The following is a 16277-nucleotide window of genomic DNA, read 5'->3' as shown; positions in this document are numbered from 1 at the left end:
CATGGTTCTTGGTGTCTAGGTCTCTCATAATGCCTGTTCAGCTACAGCAGGGGTCTCCAAACCCCGGCCCAGGGGCCAGATGCAGTCCCCAGCATGCCTCTATCCAGCCTGCGACCAGCCTCTGGTCCCCTGAGAGCCTCTGGCCCACTTGACTGCATCCAGAGGGAGAACACCCACACAGCCTTTTAAAGGCCTAAAAACATTACTTCCTGCTTTTCCCCGAAAAACCAGAAGTAACCTTCTATGTCCTCTGAAGGCCTTAGAAGGCTTTCTGAGGGTCGGGGAGGCCTTCCCAGCCCTTACAACATGGTCTGGATGTTTCCTGTGGTGTGCTGGTTCTGAGATATTTACTTCTGTATATTTAAGTAAGTTGCTTGGGAGATGGGGGAGTGGGGGTCCATTTGAGTGTGCGCTTTATTTCTGTGTTGGTGCTTGGAGAAATCCTGGAAGTTTGAGCCCATATATTCATTCATTCAAGTTTCGCCTCTAATGTATTTAATTTTATATTTAAATTTTATTTTTCCCCCCGGCCCTCAACACTGTGCCAGATATTTGCTGCGGCTCTGTGACCAAAACCTTTGGAGACCCTTGAGCCATGGTAATACGCTGCCTGTTAAACTAACATTAGAGGTATGGTTGAGTATTGACTTAGTTGCCATGATTTGCTGTGACAGGGAATACCGTGTAGTGAACCAAGAGTGCTCAACCGTGTCAGTTCAACCTTGGTGTCTGGAGGTCTTACAAAATGCAGCCGGTCTCAATTCCAAGCGCCACCTCGGCACCAGACCAGCACCAACAATGGAATGCCAAGGGCTGCGTTGGAGCTATCTATAAATAACTGCAATAAGGAAGAGGCATCTGTACATTTAGGGTGTGGCTGACTTTACCCTGGAACTCAGCAGCTCACTCAGCTGCTTTTTGAAATGCCACAGTGCAGCTGTCCTGTGTGTATTAATGCAATTGTTGAGTGGGAATGTATGTTGTCTTAAAGCAGACCAAGTAAAGGTTGAGAGGTTTTAAGCACTCGAGTCACCTCTTGCTGCTTCAGCTGGCTCAGTTGTGGGGCTTTTCATGTTCTGCTCACAACAACAAACGGCTTCTCTGCTCTTGTTCACTCTGTGCAGTTGCTTTTGTAGGGAAAGTCTGAGAGGGGAAGTTCTGGTAGCCCTGCCACTCAAATGTGTGTGTGTGTGTGTGTGTGTGTGTGTGTGCGCGTGCAGAGTTGTTCTCAATCAAGTGGGGTGTGTCTTCTTACATTTGACTCCTAGGGACATTCCACATTTCTTCCATATGAAGAAATGTATCTCAAATGCATGCAACTCTACTTCAGGAAGAATTACCAAAACTTGAGTCCAACATTCACACTTCATTACACTTGCCTACCTATCTTGAAACTCAAGATGGTCTCTTTGACCAGCTTAGCTTCAGCAAAAGTGGCTGCATTACAAACCCACTGACCATTCCCTGAATCTCAGCACCAGACATTAAGCAATTAAGATCTCTAGAGCAACCTCAAAAAAGTCTGAGCATTTATCTAGCCCAATTCTCTGTCTGAACCAGAAGCAGCAGTGCTGTAGCTGGAGGGGATGTGTAGCCGTATGGCTCCGTTTTGCCCCCCTCGCCGGGAATGGCTCCAAAGGGAGGGGCCGCTCGCCCCCCTCCCTGCCAGTCTGAGTGCTCTGCACCCCCTCCAGCTATGCCACTGAGAAGCAGATAACTGGGGATTGTGGAGAACTTTACGAGGATCTAGGAACCCACCTAGATGCAGCGATTGTCTTCATGTAGCATTCCACAGCACATACTTTCATGGTGCTGATCTTTTTGTGGGCTACTTCTATTAAGTTTCTTGTTTTTCCTTAAGGATTCTTGAGGGTGGTTTTTTCCCTTAAGAGTTATTTTTAAGTCACCCATTCAAATCCTGCCCCAAATATTCCCCGGGAAAAATGGGAAGCTGATGCTTCTTGTTGACTGTGAGATCTATGTTCCCAGCATTGGCAATACTGAATAGGACAATGATCCTCATGCTTGATGACATTTTGACCACTGTTTTTGTATTGTTTAGATTTTCTGTTGCTTTCCGTAGCCTCACTGGAACCCCTTCCCAGTTTAAATGCTTTGTGTCCCTCTGCTTCTCTTTGCAGCGCCTACTTTGCTTCCTCTTCTGATGCAACCATCTCCACCATCTGGCAATTCCAGGCTGCCACCGTTCTCATCAAGAATACGTACGTACTTCTCCATTTTGGCGATCCCAGTGGGGGGTCATGTCCCACAACTGGGGAAACTCCTTACCACAACTGTTTATGTAGGCCTGTTAGCAACAAGATACACAAAATGATTTCTCACACTTGGACTGCAATCCTCTGCACACTTTCCTGGAAGTAAATCCCATTGAACACATAGGACTTACTTCAGAGTAAATGCATATAGGATTGCTACTAGTTTGAGAAACCCTGATATAGTTTTGAGGAGATTGAGTGTTGGGTTTTTTACTGAATGAAGGTTGAGTTATGTGCATGAGCCATTTGATGATTGGTTGACATCAAGAGTCTTGAATTTAGCATACTGAATAGCTTGTCAGTAGCTGAAATGGGCTTGTTCTGTCTGAGCAGCAAGACTAATTTATTTCTTGTGAATGGGAACCACACGTTTTGTGTGTGTGTGTGTGTGTGTGTGTGTGGGAGAGAGAGAGAGAGTTTTCTGTGCATCTTGTGTCTACTGAAAATCAATCTAGTTTTACAGTGAGGAAAAACATAGTTGTAACTTGAATTGAAACAAGGATGGCCCTGGTATTTGTTTTTTATTGTGTGAATCAGGTCTGATCCCATCCCATTTGCTATCTTGCTTCCAACTCACATTTCCAAACTGGAATAAATTTTTGGAGCGTTGATATATTATCTCAAAACTGCCAATTCAAAAAGCTTCACTAGTGTGATGATGCCTGGAGACAACTCTCATTTGTGGAGGGAATACTTGCTTCTAGTGGGGAAAGTGTTTTATGCAAACTTAACATGTGCTGTGTTTAACACCCTTGGGGACCTTGTACAAAAGCGACAGTTAACTGACAGCAACATGTGTGTTGGTGATACTTGGTGTTGGTGAAATTATGCAGGGGATGGACAGAGTGGATAGAGAGATGCTCCTTACCCTCTCACACAGCACCAGAACCAGGGGACGTCCACTAAAATTGAGTGTTGGGAGAGTTAGAACAGACAAAAGAAAATATTTCTTTACTCAGCATGTGGTTGGTCTGTGGAACTCCTTACCGCAGCATGTGATGATGGCATCTGGCCTGTTGTTGTTGGCGACCTTCAGTCTCGAAAGACTATGGTATCGCACTCTGAATGGTGGTTCTGGAAGAGCGTCTAGTGTGGCTGAAAAGGCCGATTCGGGAGTGACAATCTCTTCCACACTGGGAGCAAGTGCAGTCTGTCCCTGGTCTGTCTCCCTGGCTATGGGCCTTCCTTCTTTGCCTCTTTGCCTCAGACTGTTGGCCAAGTGTCTCTTCAAACTGGGAAAGGCCATGCTGCACAGCCTGCCTCCAAGCGGGCCACTCTGAGGCCAGGGTTTCCCACCTGTTGAGGTCCACTCCTAAGGCCTTCAGATCCCTCTTGCAGATGTCCTTGTATTGCAGCTGTGGTCTACCTGTAGGGCACTTTCCTTGCATGAGTTCTCCATAGAGGAGATCTTTTGGGATCCAGCCATCATCCATTCTCACAACATGACCGAGCCAACGCAGGTGTCTCTGTTTCAGCAGTGCTGGAAGGGCGGCCCAGGTGATAATTGGGCACTCCCATATCTTGAAAACATGATCAAGGCTTGAACATTTTCTCATTTGTGGCTAGTGAGTTCAAAATTCCTCCTTGAGAACAAAGTGTTTATTTCTGCCCATCACCTGCAATGATATCACATCCTGCCTAATGATGCCACTTCCAGCCCTCAGCAGGTACCTTGAATCCTATTTGGCCCACTGTGTGAAATGACTTTGACACCCCTAGAGCATCCAAACTGGTGCAGTGTAATGGTGATGAGCTGGAAATTCTCTCTTGAATTCTTGGGTGCACAAATTTATTTGAATTAATACCTCCTCAAGGTGATACTTGAGGTGTTGTCCAGTGGTAGACCGGGCTCCCAGGCAACAGCCACCACCCGGCAGCAGGCTGCAGTGCTACAAACAGCAGTAGGAGGCTTGGCAAGCAGAGCTCCAGTGTGCAATTTTCACGTACTTGAAAAAGCCCAGTTATTTGCCCTGAGCATCTTACCACTGTGTGTAGCGACACATCTGGCCTCCCAACCCAGAAGTAACTGCTGATGTCATCACCAGTTACATCTGGTGGTACTAAAGATAATTGGACCACTCACTGGGGGGCTAATGTTGAAGAACACTGAGTTAGACAGACCAGTGTTCTGACTCTGTAGAGGACAGTGGCCTAACCCCTAGCCTTTACTGTCCAGTTCGCTGGAACCACCCAACATGCAATGAGTGACAAATTCAGAGCATCTTCACCAGTCTTCCTTCGGGTTTGCAGGAGGGGATGGGATGATGGCACAAAAGCCCCCCACTGCTGTCATCATCATCCCTCCAGCACAGTCATTACAAATGTGTGTCCATAAGCTGCAACACTCAAACCTCTTATCTTTCTGTGCCTTTACTAAAATAGCAGCACAATTGCACAATGGTCAACGCACTTCTCTGAAAATCCCCACCTCTATTGAGCAAATGCAAGTGACTCAGAACACATGAGCTGCTCTTACAACATCAGGGGCTTGTAGCAAGAGAAGCTTCCCCCAGCCCCACCTGCCCATCCCTCACTTATGCAATCATATCATGTAAATGGAGGATCAACACTGTATGCGGAAGACCTTATACAAGCAGAGCCGGTCCAAGATGCCCTGAGGCCACATGCCCAATGCTTCCTCCCTTACCTGGTGATATGCCAGTCTCCCTTCCTCTAGCACCCACAACTCTTCTCTTAAGTTCAACTTTCTCCCCTTCTTTTCCAATCCAGGAAGCAAAAGGAGGAAGATCAGTGGAGGCAAGCTGTTGGATGGAAGTGGGCACTCTTTGCCCACTTTCTGCCTGAGGCAACAGCTTCAGTTGGCTTCAGGGATGGGTCAGCCCTGCGCTGGGGAGCTGCTGAGGCTCCAGCCTCCCAAGAGGAGCTACCGCCAACCTCCAGTCTACCATGATGCAAGAGTGACCACTGCTACTTTTCTTTTTTTCTGTGGGTGGCAAGGGGATCAGGACCCTTCAGGAGCAACCACAATGCTATGACACGTTTGTAACACCCCTCCCTGCTAAAGAGGAGGCAATGCTCAGTAGGACCTTCTCCCTTCTGGTTGACTGTGGCTGCTGCAGCTGCTTGCTTGTTGCCAGTCACCTGCCCATCTAGGTGAGTGCACAAGTGTCAGTGACTGCTAGGAACAGTCATGGTTCAAATCGATGGTAAGGCCACACCTGGAGTATTGTGTCCAGTTCTGGTCACCGCATCTCAAAAAAGACATAGTGGAAATGGAAAAGGTGCAAAAGAGAGCGACTAAGATGATTATGGGGCTGGGGCACCTTCCTTATGAGGAAAGGCTACGGCATTTGGGCCTCTTCAGCCTAGAAAAGAGGCGCCTGAGGGGGGACATGATTGAGACATACAAAATTATGCAGGGGATGGACAGAATGGATAGAGAGATGCTCTTTACACTCTCACATAACACCAGAACCAGGGGACATCCACTAAAATTGAGTGTTGGGAGAGTTAGGACAGACAAAAGAAAATATTTCTTTACTCAGCGTGTGGTTGGTCTGTGGAACTCCTTGCCACAGGATGTGGTGACGGCATCTGGCCTGGACGCCTTTAAAAGAGGATTGGACAAGTTTCTGGAGGAAAAATCCATTACGGGTTACAAGCCATGATGTGCATGCGCAACCTCCTGATTTTAGAAATGGGCTATGCCAGATGCAAGGGAGGGCACCAGGATGAGGTCTCTTGTTATCAGGTGTGCTCCCTGGGGCATTTGGTGGGCCGCTGTGAGATGCAGGGAGCTGGACTAGATGGGCCTATGGCCTGATCCAGTGGGGCTGTTCTTATGTTCTTATGAACAGGCACTCAGAGGGAGGGGGCATGTAACAGTGCTCCTTGCCACTCACATGCCTGAGTGAATGAATGAATGGGGAGGAGGAGAGCTGCTACCACCACAGGCTACCACACCAAAAAGCTTCTGGCCTGTGGGGGGCCCAAACCCTGGGGCTGCCCTGATCCAGATCTCCCTCCCAATAGTGTGCTTTTGAATTTTACACTTAAACTTCCTCTGAGCTCAGAACCCAGCATGGTGGGCTGGCTCCTTCTTAAGGTGCTTTCCAGACTTGTTTACTTTCAGAGATGGAAATTCCATCAGACCCTTTCTCGCCACGCCTCTGTCTGATCTTCTGCCAGCTGTTTTCTCTGAAGCATAGCCAAAATTGCTGGAGCAAAGAGGTGTGAAAACAGCAAGCTGGGAGGTGCTGGGTTCAAATCATGCCTAGGCCAAGAGTCACGAAACTCTTCAAATATTGATCTCTTGTCTTTTAAACCATGAGGACCCACAAGGTGCTTACAAAATAAAACCACTGTCTGTTTTTTATTCATCAGCAATAAAAAAGTGAATTTATTGTTAAGTCGTAACCCAACAACAGCAAAGAACCAGTGTCGTTATACAACGTAACTAGAGCTGCCAGGTTGGCTGCATCTTGATGCCTGAGGTCTGAGTTGGGGCTGGTGATGTTACAAGATTGCTGATCCTGGAAAAGTAAATGCTTGAATGCTTAGGCATTTACAAAAGAGCAAATGCTTTACCTCCATTCTTGGTCCTGGGGATCCAAAGTCATGTTTCACCCTGGTCGCCTAAAATCAAGCAAAGATGGGGCCAAACAAATCTCCCTAGGGAGGAATTTCCACAGGATTGGTGCTACAGGGGAGAAGGCTCTGTATCAGATCTACCAGCACCTTGGCCAGTGCCTGACCTCACCAATCCCTGGCATGGAAAATGTGCAAGTTTTACAAATTGCAAGGTAACACTCAAAAGCTCTCAGAGAGGCAGTGATCCATTACAACTATGCAAAGAGTCCTACAGCCAGGCAAATTCACCACCACATCTTGAAACTGAACACATTTCCAGAGTTTGGCGGATGATCGAGAAGCAAAAGGGACAGTGGTGGCCAAAGCTTCGGCACACTTTTGACAGGAAAACAGTACAGAGGAAAGGATTGAACACCTGCAACCTCACAGCGCTGTAGTCCTGATCGGGATTGGGCCCCTGCGTGGCCACTATTTAAAAATAAACAGCCCCCCGCCCTGTACTAGGGAGTAGAACTCTGTCCCCAACTTGCAGTCCTGTGGATGATGGCCATGCAATGATTGGGGTGTGTGAGGGTTACTAGTAAGCCCAACCTATGAGCTGACACACTCCCTAAACTCAGCCTCCCCTACACACATATAGTGTTTGCCAGAGCAAATGCCATACACAAGGTGGGCAGGGCTTGGGTACCATCAGCGTAGCTTACCAGTATGCTCTCAGTCCTTATCTATCTATCTATCTATCTATCTATCTATCTATCTATCTATCTATCTATCTATCTATCTATCTATCTATCTATCTATCTATCTAGTCAAGTCAACCTTTATTAGGCATAAACATTTGGTAGGTGAAGACTCTGTACGGAAACCGTAGAGAGAATATAAACCGAAGTAGTACACAAATATATGTAAATGTGCGCACCTACGTGTACACACAGATACAAACGTACAATACATTTTACATACAAAGATGTATTATTTAAAAAACAAAAACAAAACAATCATTTACTCTGCAGATATTGCCAAAGATGTAATGTACTCAGTGATTACTTGCTACAGAAAGCTTGTCTTGATTCAAATTACTCAAATTTAGGAACTGTGCGACTGAGAGGGTTGTATGCTCTACATCACCTGCTAGAAGGAATTGAATTATAGCTTTCTCAGAATGCCCTGTTTTAGCATGGAGCAAGGGAGAGAGAAATTGCTGTCTTAGTGCTTGACATCTGGGACAGTGCAACATAATGTGTGTGGATGATTCTACTTCACCTAAATTGCAGCTACATAAACGATCTTCCCAGGAGGCGTTTCTAAATCTGCCATGTAAGTCATTAGAGGGGGTCATGTTACAACGTGCCAAGGTAAAGGCCCTTCTCTCCAGGGGGTGCATCTATCCATCCATCCATCCATCCATCCCTCCCTCCCTCCCTCCCTCCCTCCCTCCCTCATTTATTCTCCTAGTGAGGACAATCAAGGTGGCTTACAGAATTTATGGATCACATAAACAGTTAAAATTACACTTGATTAAAAATGCCAGCCCATCATTGTCAGCTACCAAACACCATCCTAAATAAAAAAAAAGTCTTAAGGCCCTGCCAAAAAGTTTCCAAGCTGTTCATTATTAAATGGGGAGGGAATTCAACAATCAAGGTGCTACCACTGGGAAGGTCCTGTTCCTTGTTGCCATCCTTCTCACAATGGTGGCACAGTTAAAAGGGCCCCTCTGATGACCTCAAACATTGTCCCTATGTTTGCAATTTGTGAACTTGGCTTCGTAGTGCTTGAATTACAGGGCCCCCCAGAGAGGGTCTGCCCCCCCATCTATTATTACAGCTCCCTCAGCTACTGTTTTCAGAATGCCACTAATGGGAAGGAGGTGATCTGGGTAAAGTTGGTGGGAATTCAGGACGCAGGGCTTGTGGATGTCACTAAGCACTCCCTCTACAACGTTCAAGCACTGGGTTAAATCCTCCCTACCTCTGTTCCAAGATCTCAACCCAGATTGGGCCCTTGCTGCGCAGCTCTTACTTTAAAGTAACTCTCCCCTTCAGCTAGACAGTGACGTCTTTAACATCACGTCTAGTTCAACCCTCCGTAGTAAGATCCTGATTTTTGCCCACAACTCTGGAAGGTGAAACTTGTGCAACAATAACAGTGGCCTCAGGCATTTGAAAACGAAAGGTGGTTCAGAGGGGAGGGCCCTAGCGCATGCTTTGCGTGCGAAAAGCCTCAAATTCCATTCCTTGCATCTCTAGGTAGGGCAGACAAACATTGCTGCCTGAAAGGCCGGAGGACCACTGCCAGTCAGTGTCAGCGACACAGAACAGACGGACGCGGGTTCTGACTCAGCAGGCAGCTTCCTCTGCAAGGGGCCGGCCTGGAGCTCCTGTATCTCAAGGAGCAGAAACTAGATGATGGAATTATGATTCGCCCAAGGCCGTGACGCTCTCACCCAACAGACTCCTCCCGACAATTTCTTCTTGTTTCCTGTTTCTCCTGTTGAGAAATTAATTCCAAGGAACTGGGAACTATACCTGGCTGCTCAGATTTCCTCATGTTTAACATTGGGAGCTGCTTGTTGGTGTAATTCAAGCACTACATGATCCCCATCTCTTCAGGTAAGGCTCGTCTCCTTTGGCTGTTCTCTTTGTGGGGGGTGGGGTTCTCAGTAGAGGTGTGATAACTTTACCCCCCCTCCCCCCAATGACACATACACTAGCCTTGGATATCGAACCAAGACTTGGTCAAGTGGTACATCCCAGGCCAGCCTTAGGCACCATGCGAAAAGCTGCCCCCTTACCCAAGGATGTGCCAGCCTCTGCTCCTTCCACTCTTCAATGTTCTAGCTCAGCACTCTCCTCCCTTCCACATTTCCTCTTCCTTTGTTCCCCCCTCTTCCTTTTTCAATCCAAGGAAGGAGGAGCAGTAGAGGCAAGAAGGTGCACATAGATTAGCACTCCCCGCGAATGTGCTGCCTGAGGCAGCCGTTTCAGTTGGCCTCATGGATGGGCCGGCCCTGGGTGAATCTTTATATTTAGCGGGGGGAGAGCAACTGTCCCTATTCACCCCAGGACGGTGTCTCTTCTATAGCTTGTTTGCTGGCATTTCTTCGATTTCTTTTTAAGATTGTGAGCCCTTTTCGAACAGGGGGCCATGTATTTACTTTTGGTATGTAAACCCTTTGTGAACTTTGTTTGTTGAAAAGTGATATCAAAATACATGTAGCAGTAATGATCTGGATGCAGGTGAAATGATCTCAGCAGGCTTAAGCAGGCTTGGTTAGGCTAAGCGGACAATAGGATCTGTGACACAGATGTTGGTAGGACATCATGCCATCATCTCATCTTTTACACTGAGATCTTGCGTTCCTAAAAGATGTTAAGAACATAAGAACAGCCCCGCTGGATCAGGCCATAGGCCCATCTAGTCCAGCTTCCTGTATCTCACAGCGGCCCACCAAATGCCCCAGGGAGCACACCAGATAACAAGAGACCTGCCTCCTCGTGCCCTCCCTTGCATCTGGCACGCTGACATAGCCCATTTCTAAAATCAGGAGGTTGCACATTCACATCATGGCTTGTAACCTGTAATGGATTTTTCCTCCAGAAACTTGTCCAATGTTACACTTGTGTAACTCCAATGTTACACTTGGAGATATTCCCTTGGAATCTTCATTGGGGCATATAGACAGCCATAATAGCCCACAGACAGTTTTCCCCTGGCAGGAGGTTGCATAGATAAAAAGCACATCATATGTCTGTATGGAGGGGAGGATGAAACAAGTGAGTAAACTAGTGGTTTCCCAAACTTTTTAGCACCAGGACCCACTTCTTAAAACAGTACTCTATTGTGACCCACCTAGGTTTACCAGACTTTAAAAAAGGAGATCTAGAAAGAAATATTTATTTGTTTATTTATAAGTAATAATAACCAGAAAGACCCTCAGACATGTTTACACATGGTTGCAAACTGCAGGAGCTCAGCTCCTTGCAGGACAGTCAGAGGTTACAGTATCTAATCATTTTAATAGCTTCAGGGCTTGAGGCAATTAGTTATCTGATCTTTCCATCACACTTTGGGGACCCAATGATCATTAGGTTGAGACCTACCAGTGCGTCCTGACCCACAGTTTGGGAACCACTGGTCTCAACACAGCGAATTTATAGATCGAGTGACCCGGTGAACAAGACAGCCAGCTGCATTTTCTTCTCTTGGAACCACAGGAAGTTCAGGCCTTTCTATGGTCCCTTCTTTGAAAGAGAGATAATGGCCTCCAGATAATACACCTGGATTCTGTCCTACTTGGTTATCCGACCCCAATGTCAGTTTTTCCTTGAACCTGTTTGGACTGCATCTGAATATCTCTTGGATAAAATTCCTTTAAAAAAAAATTATCAGTGGCTGTACGGTGGCTCCCCCAAAGAGGAAGACACACACTGCACTCCACAGGAACAGCCTAAAGGTATAGTTTTAGGAAGGGAAGGGATTAACTGAAGAACTAGTCTCAACAGCTAAATAAGTATGGAGACCCCCCCCCCCCGTCTAGACTTTGATTGCAGCGAGATTGAGGAAAGGATCTGAGCATCTCACCCAGTTCAAACTTAATTTTCCTTACTTTCTCTGGGTGAATGGGAACCTGCCCTTTTTCCCAAGCTATACTAGACTGGGTGGGATAAGATCTGAGGGGGGATAGGGGGGACATGATTGAGACATACAAAATTATGCAGGGGATGGACAGAGTGGATAGAGAGATGCTCTTTACACTCTCACATAATACCAGAAGCAGGGGACATCCACTAAAATTGAGTGTTGGGAGAGTTAGAAAAGACAAAAGAAAATATTTCTTTACTCAGCATGTGGTTGGTCTGTGGAACTCCTTGACACAGGATGTGGTGATGGCGTCTGGCCTGGACGCCTTTAAAAGGAGATTGGACAAGTTTCTGGAGGAAAAATCCATTACAGGTTACAAGCCATGATGTGTATGTGCAACCTCCTGATTTTAGAAACGGGCTATGTCAAAATGCCAGATGCAAGGGAGGGCACCAGGATGAGGTCTCTTGTTATTTGGCGTGCTCCCTGGGGCATTTGGTGGGCCGCTGTGAGATACAGGAAGCTGGACTAGATGGGCCTATGGCCTGATCCGGTGGGGCTGTTCTTATGTTCTTATGTCTGTGTTAGGCTGCAATCCTATACATACTTTCTTAGGAATAAGCTCCATCGAACATAATTGGACTTCTGAGTAGACATGCCTAGGACATGCCTACTCAGTAGACATGCCTGAGTAGGATGCCTAGTCTGTTTTGTGGTGTGTGTGTGTGTGTGTTGGTCTTGTCAAACAGGAAATGCTTCTGATCTGCTTGGCTAAGTGTGTTTCAGTGAAATCATAGACATGTCATCTCAGAAGTAAGTTCCATGGTGTTCAGTGGTATTGACTCCCAGGAAAGTGTGTACAGGATTGCAGCCCTTGAGTCATGAATGGTTATTGGCTAACATACCAAGAATTCAACTCTCTGCCTTTGGATGAAAAGAGAGTGTGCAGAAAAGAGAACACTCTGTATATTTGAATAAAGCAAGGAGAAGGAGTTAATTGTTACCAGGCAAGAAATAGTTATTAACCTCATTCAAGTGACTTGCGCATGAATATCAACATGGGGGAGAGGGGCAGGTCATGTTCACTGCACCTGCCCTACCCCTGTCCTCCACAGGCTAATGCAGAGGTCTGAAAAAAGATCATACAAGATGTAAACATGTAGCCTCATCTCACAATAGGGAACTGTGCATTTGGGCCCTCTGTTAATGTGTGCGTTGCTTGCATGTGCATAGCCTCTGTTCAGAGCTGCACATGAATGTGTAGACACAGGCTGATAGTGGGATTAGTGGGCAGCATGATCTTTGCTCCACCTTCAACCTTCCATTCATTCATTCATTCATTCCTGCTCTTTGGAAGGAGCTGCTTGTCAGCCTGTGTGGGAGAAGGCCAGAAAGTGATAACAGACCGCAAAAGTTCCATCTGAAATGTTGTGTGGTTCTTGAAAGATAGAACCTATCTTTAATTGTAAAAATCCCTATAGGGATTTAAACAGCCTGGCTATGTAAACCGCCTTGAATTAAAGTCTGAGGAGAAATCTGACAACCAAGAAAGGCGGTATATAAATACCTGTATTATTATTATTATTATTAGAATTTATATCCTGCCTTCCTCCCACATTCAAGGCAGCTTACAAAATAAAAAACGATACAAATTAAATTCAAAATGGTATTAAGAACGTTAAACATAAAAACTGTGTTTAAAAATTACTAAAACACTGAAACAGAATAGACACCAGGATCACACAAAAACTACAGAATTAAGATTACATCTCATTAAAAGCACCAGCCCATGATGTCAATCAAATGCCTTCCTAAATAAAAAAAGGTCTTGAGGTCCTGCCGAAAGATCTCCAGAGAGGGAGCCATTCTTGATTCCAGGGAGAGGGAATTCCACAAATGAGGAGCCACCACCGAGAAGGCCCTGTTTCTAGTTGCTATCCTCTGTTGGTAGCAGCACAGTTAGAAGGACTCCCTCTGATGACTTGAGTGAATGGGTAGGAGCAGTGCTTTTTTTGTTAAAAAAAAAAAAGTGCAGGAACTCACAACTTGTTAATCTTTTATTTATTTATTTATTTATTTATTTATTTATTTATTTATTTATTTATGAACTGAACTTTGAGGAGTTTTGCAGCCTCAACTGGCCCCCCTTTTGGCAACTGGCAACCAACCTTTATATTTTGCAGCCATGGAGCACCTCCCCTCCTAAAAACAAAAAAAAAATTTCTTCCTCATAGGGATTTGAACCCCCACAGACCACCACTTTAACAATTGAGCCATAGGAACTCTGAGACTCAAAGTGTTTGGAACTAATACTTGACACGCTGATGGCCACCAGCTGGGCTCAAGACCTTATATATTAGTTCTGAGCACTTTGACTACAGGCTTTCCTATAGCCCAATGGAGAGAGTGCTGGGCTGTGGAGCACGAGGTTCGAATCCCTCCCTAGTCCACAGTTTAAAAAAAAAGGTGGAGCACAAGGTCAGAGCCAGGGGTGCCAAAAAAAAAAAGGTGGAGCACGAGGTCAGAGGTTCGAATCCCTCCCCCAGTGAAAGGGGAAAAAAAGGTGCCGGAATGCCGTTCCGGTGTGTTCTATTACAAAAAAAGCCCTGGGTAGGAGTATATGAAAGGAGGCATTCCCTGGTCTCGAGCTGCGCAGGGTTCAAAACTTGCACTTTGAATTGAGCCCAGAAACAAACTGGCATCCAGTGTAGTCATCAAAGCAGTGGCCCAACTGAGTTGAACCAACTGGCCCCAGAATGCACATGGGCGGTTACGTTCTACACTTGTTGCAGTTTCTTCAAAGGCAGCCCAGTGTAGAGGGTATTGCAGGAGTCTAATCTAGATGTCACTAGGGGCCAGGTCTGAGCAACCCGGGTGTGGTTGCAGCTGGTGAATGAGTAAAGACTCCCCTAGCCACAGCCACCACCTGCGAATCCAGGAGCAGCTGTGGCTCCAGGAGCACCCCTAAGCTGCGGGCTTGCTCCTTCAGTGGGAGTGCTACCCCATTCAGAGCAGGACGATCGTCCAGTACCTGAGTCGTGAACTTCCGGACCAGGAAAAACTCTGTCTTATCAGGATTTAATTTCCGCTTGTTTGCCCGCATCCACTTCCCAGCTGCCTCATGTTCCTTTATTTGCATATTTTTCATGAAGAGGGCTAAGGATTACTGGATGTAATTGCTACACATACAAGCAATGTGTGATCATGCACTCCCCACATTCCTTTGAGGGGAGAAGTCCCAAAGCAGCAATCTCAGGTTCAGCGATGAGAGCACTGGAAGCTGAGTCTGCCATTAGAATATTTGTTTTGTTTACTGTTGTTTGGGTGGCTTGTTTTAAATGGTTCAAATTGTTTGACTGGGAGCTTTTATTCCCCAGTGAACTGCTAACAGGCAAAGATGATCCGGACTCGCAATGCGGTGGAAGGAGAGAGATAATCCTTCTTCCCCCCCCCCAATGTCGCGGTTTGGATCGGCAGGGGTGGGGGAAAGGGCTGATCTGGGGCGAGCGGCCCCTCCCTTCGGAGCCATTCCCGGCAGGGGGCAAATCAGAGCCGTATGGCCACCTCCCTGCCTGCCCCCCTCCAGCTACGCCACCGCTCTTCTCTCATTTGCATTGGGACGTAGAGCTGGGAAGAAAGAACCGGAAACTCTTTTCCTGTCTGTTTCGTTCCTTCTTTAAAGTAGCAGGGGAAAGAGACCAGTGGGTGGGAGATCTGTGCGGTGGGGTGTGCTCCACTTGTGGGGACACATGACCCTGGCAACCTGGCAGGTGAATTTCTGAATCCTTAGGTACTGACGAAAGCTCATGGCCAATGAGCATCACTTGCTCTCTGGCGCAGGTGGGAGAAATGATGTCACACTCTTCTTGCCTTAAGCTCTCCTAAAAGGAACACGCCCTTAGTAAATCATTGTGCGTTCAAAGATACAAAGATCATCTCCTGACAGCCTCAGGGTCTAGGGCAGTGGTGTCAAACATAAGGCCCGCAGGCCGGATGAGGCCCCCAGAAGCAATTTCTCCGGCCCCCATTATAATTGGGCTCTCCCAGCATGATAATTGGGCTCTCTCATATGTTGAAATTATAAACAAGATTTGCGCTCTTCTGCCATTTGCAGCTGATGAGCTTCTATGTGAGAACAAAGTGCTTCTTTCTGGCCATCATCTGCTCAATGATGTCACTTCCAGCCCTCGTGGATGCTATTTGGCCCACTATATGGCGTCTGACACCCCTGGGCTAGGGTTTGAGCCTTTGGGACATGATGAAGTAAGAAAAAAAACTGACAGTAGCTGAAAAGATGGGTGTCTCCATGCCACTTTAGCACTCACCAGGTTTCTGCCACCCCAAAGTCTTACAATTTCACATTATGTTTTCCGCCATGTGAAACCTGCCAATGACTAAGGCCAGCATCTTCCACGGAGAGTCAAGAGCTAATCTGTTCTACCTGTGTGCAAGCAATAAATCTGCACAGTGCCAGCCTAAGGGCCCAATCCTAACTAACTTTCCAGGGCCAACGTAGCCGTGCCAATGGCGCATGTGTTGCATCCTGCAATAGAGAGGAAGTCAGGGAAGCCTCCACAAGGTAAGGGAGCATTTGTTCCCTAACCTCAAGGCTGCATCAGGGCTAGAGGTTTGGAAAGGATTGGGCCCTCACAGAGCACAGCCCAGTGCCTGGGGTGGCCCACCAAATGACATCCCCCTTACCTGGCAACATGCTAGTCACTGCCTCCCTGGATTCAAAAAGGAGAGTGAGAATAGAGCAGAAGTGGCAGTGCATAGGAGAGTAGCAGGCTAGAGAGTCAGAAACATTCTCACCTACCATTCTCTTCTCCCTCATCACTTCGTCTTAGTCAGTCCCTTTTTGCCTTT

This window comes from Tiliqua scincoides, chromosome 10 (assembly GCF_035046505.1).
Source record: "Tiliqua scincoides isolate rTilSci1 chromosome 10, rTilSci1.hap2, whole genome shotgun sequence".
Classification (NCBI taxonomy): domain Eukaryota; kingdom Metazoa; phylum Chordata; class Lepidosauria; order Squamata; family Scincidae; genus Tiliqua; species Tiliqua scincoides.
This window is presented reverse-complemented; position numbering follows the sequence as displayed.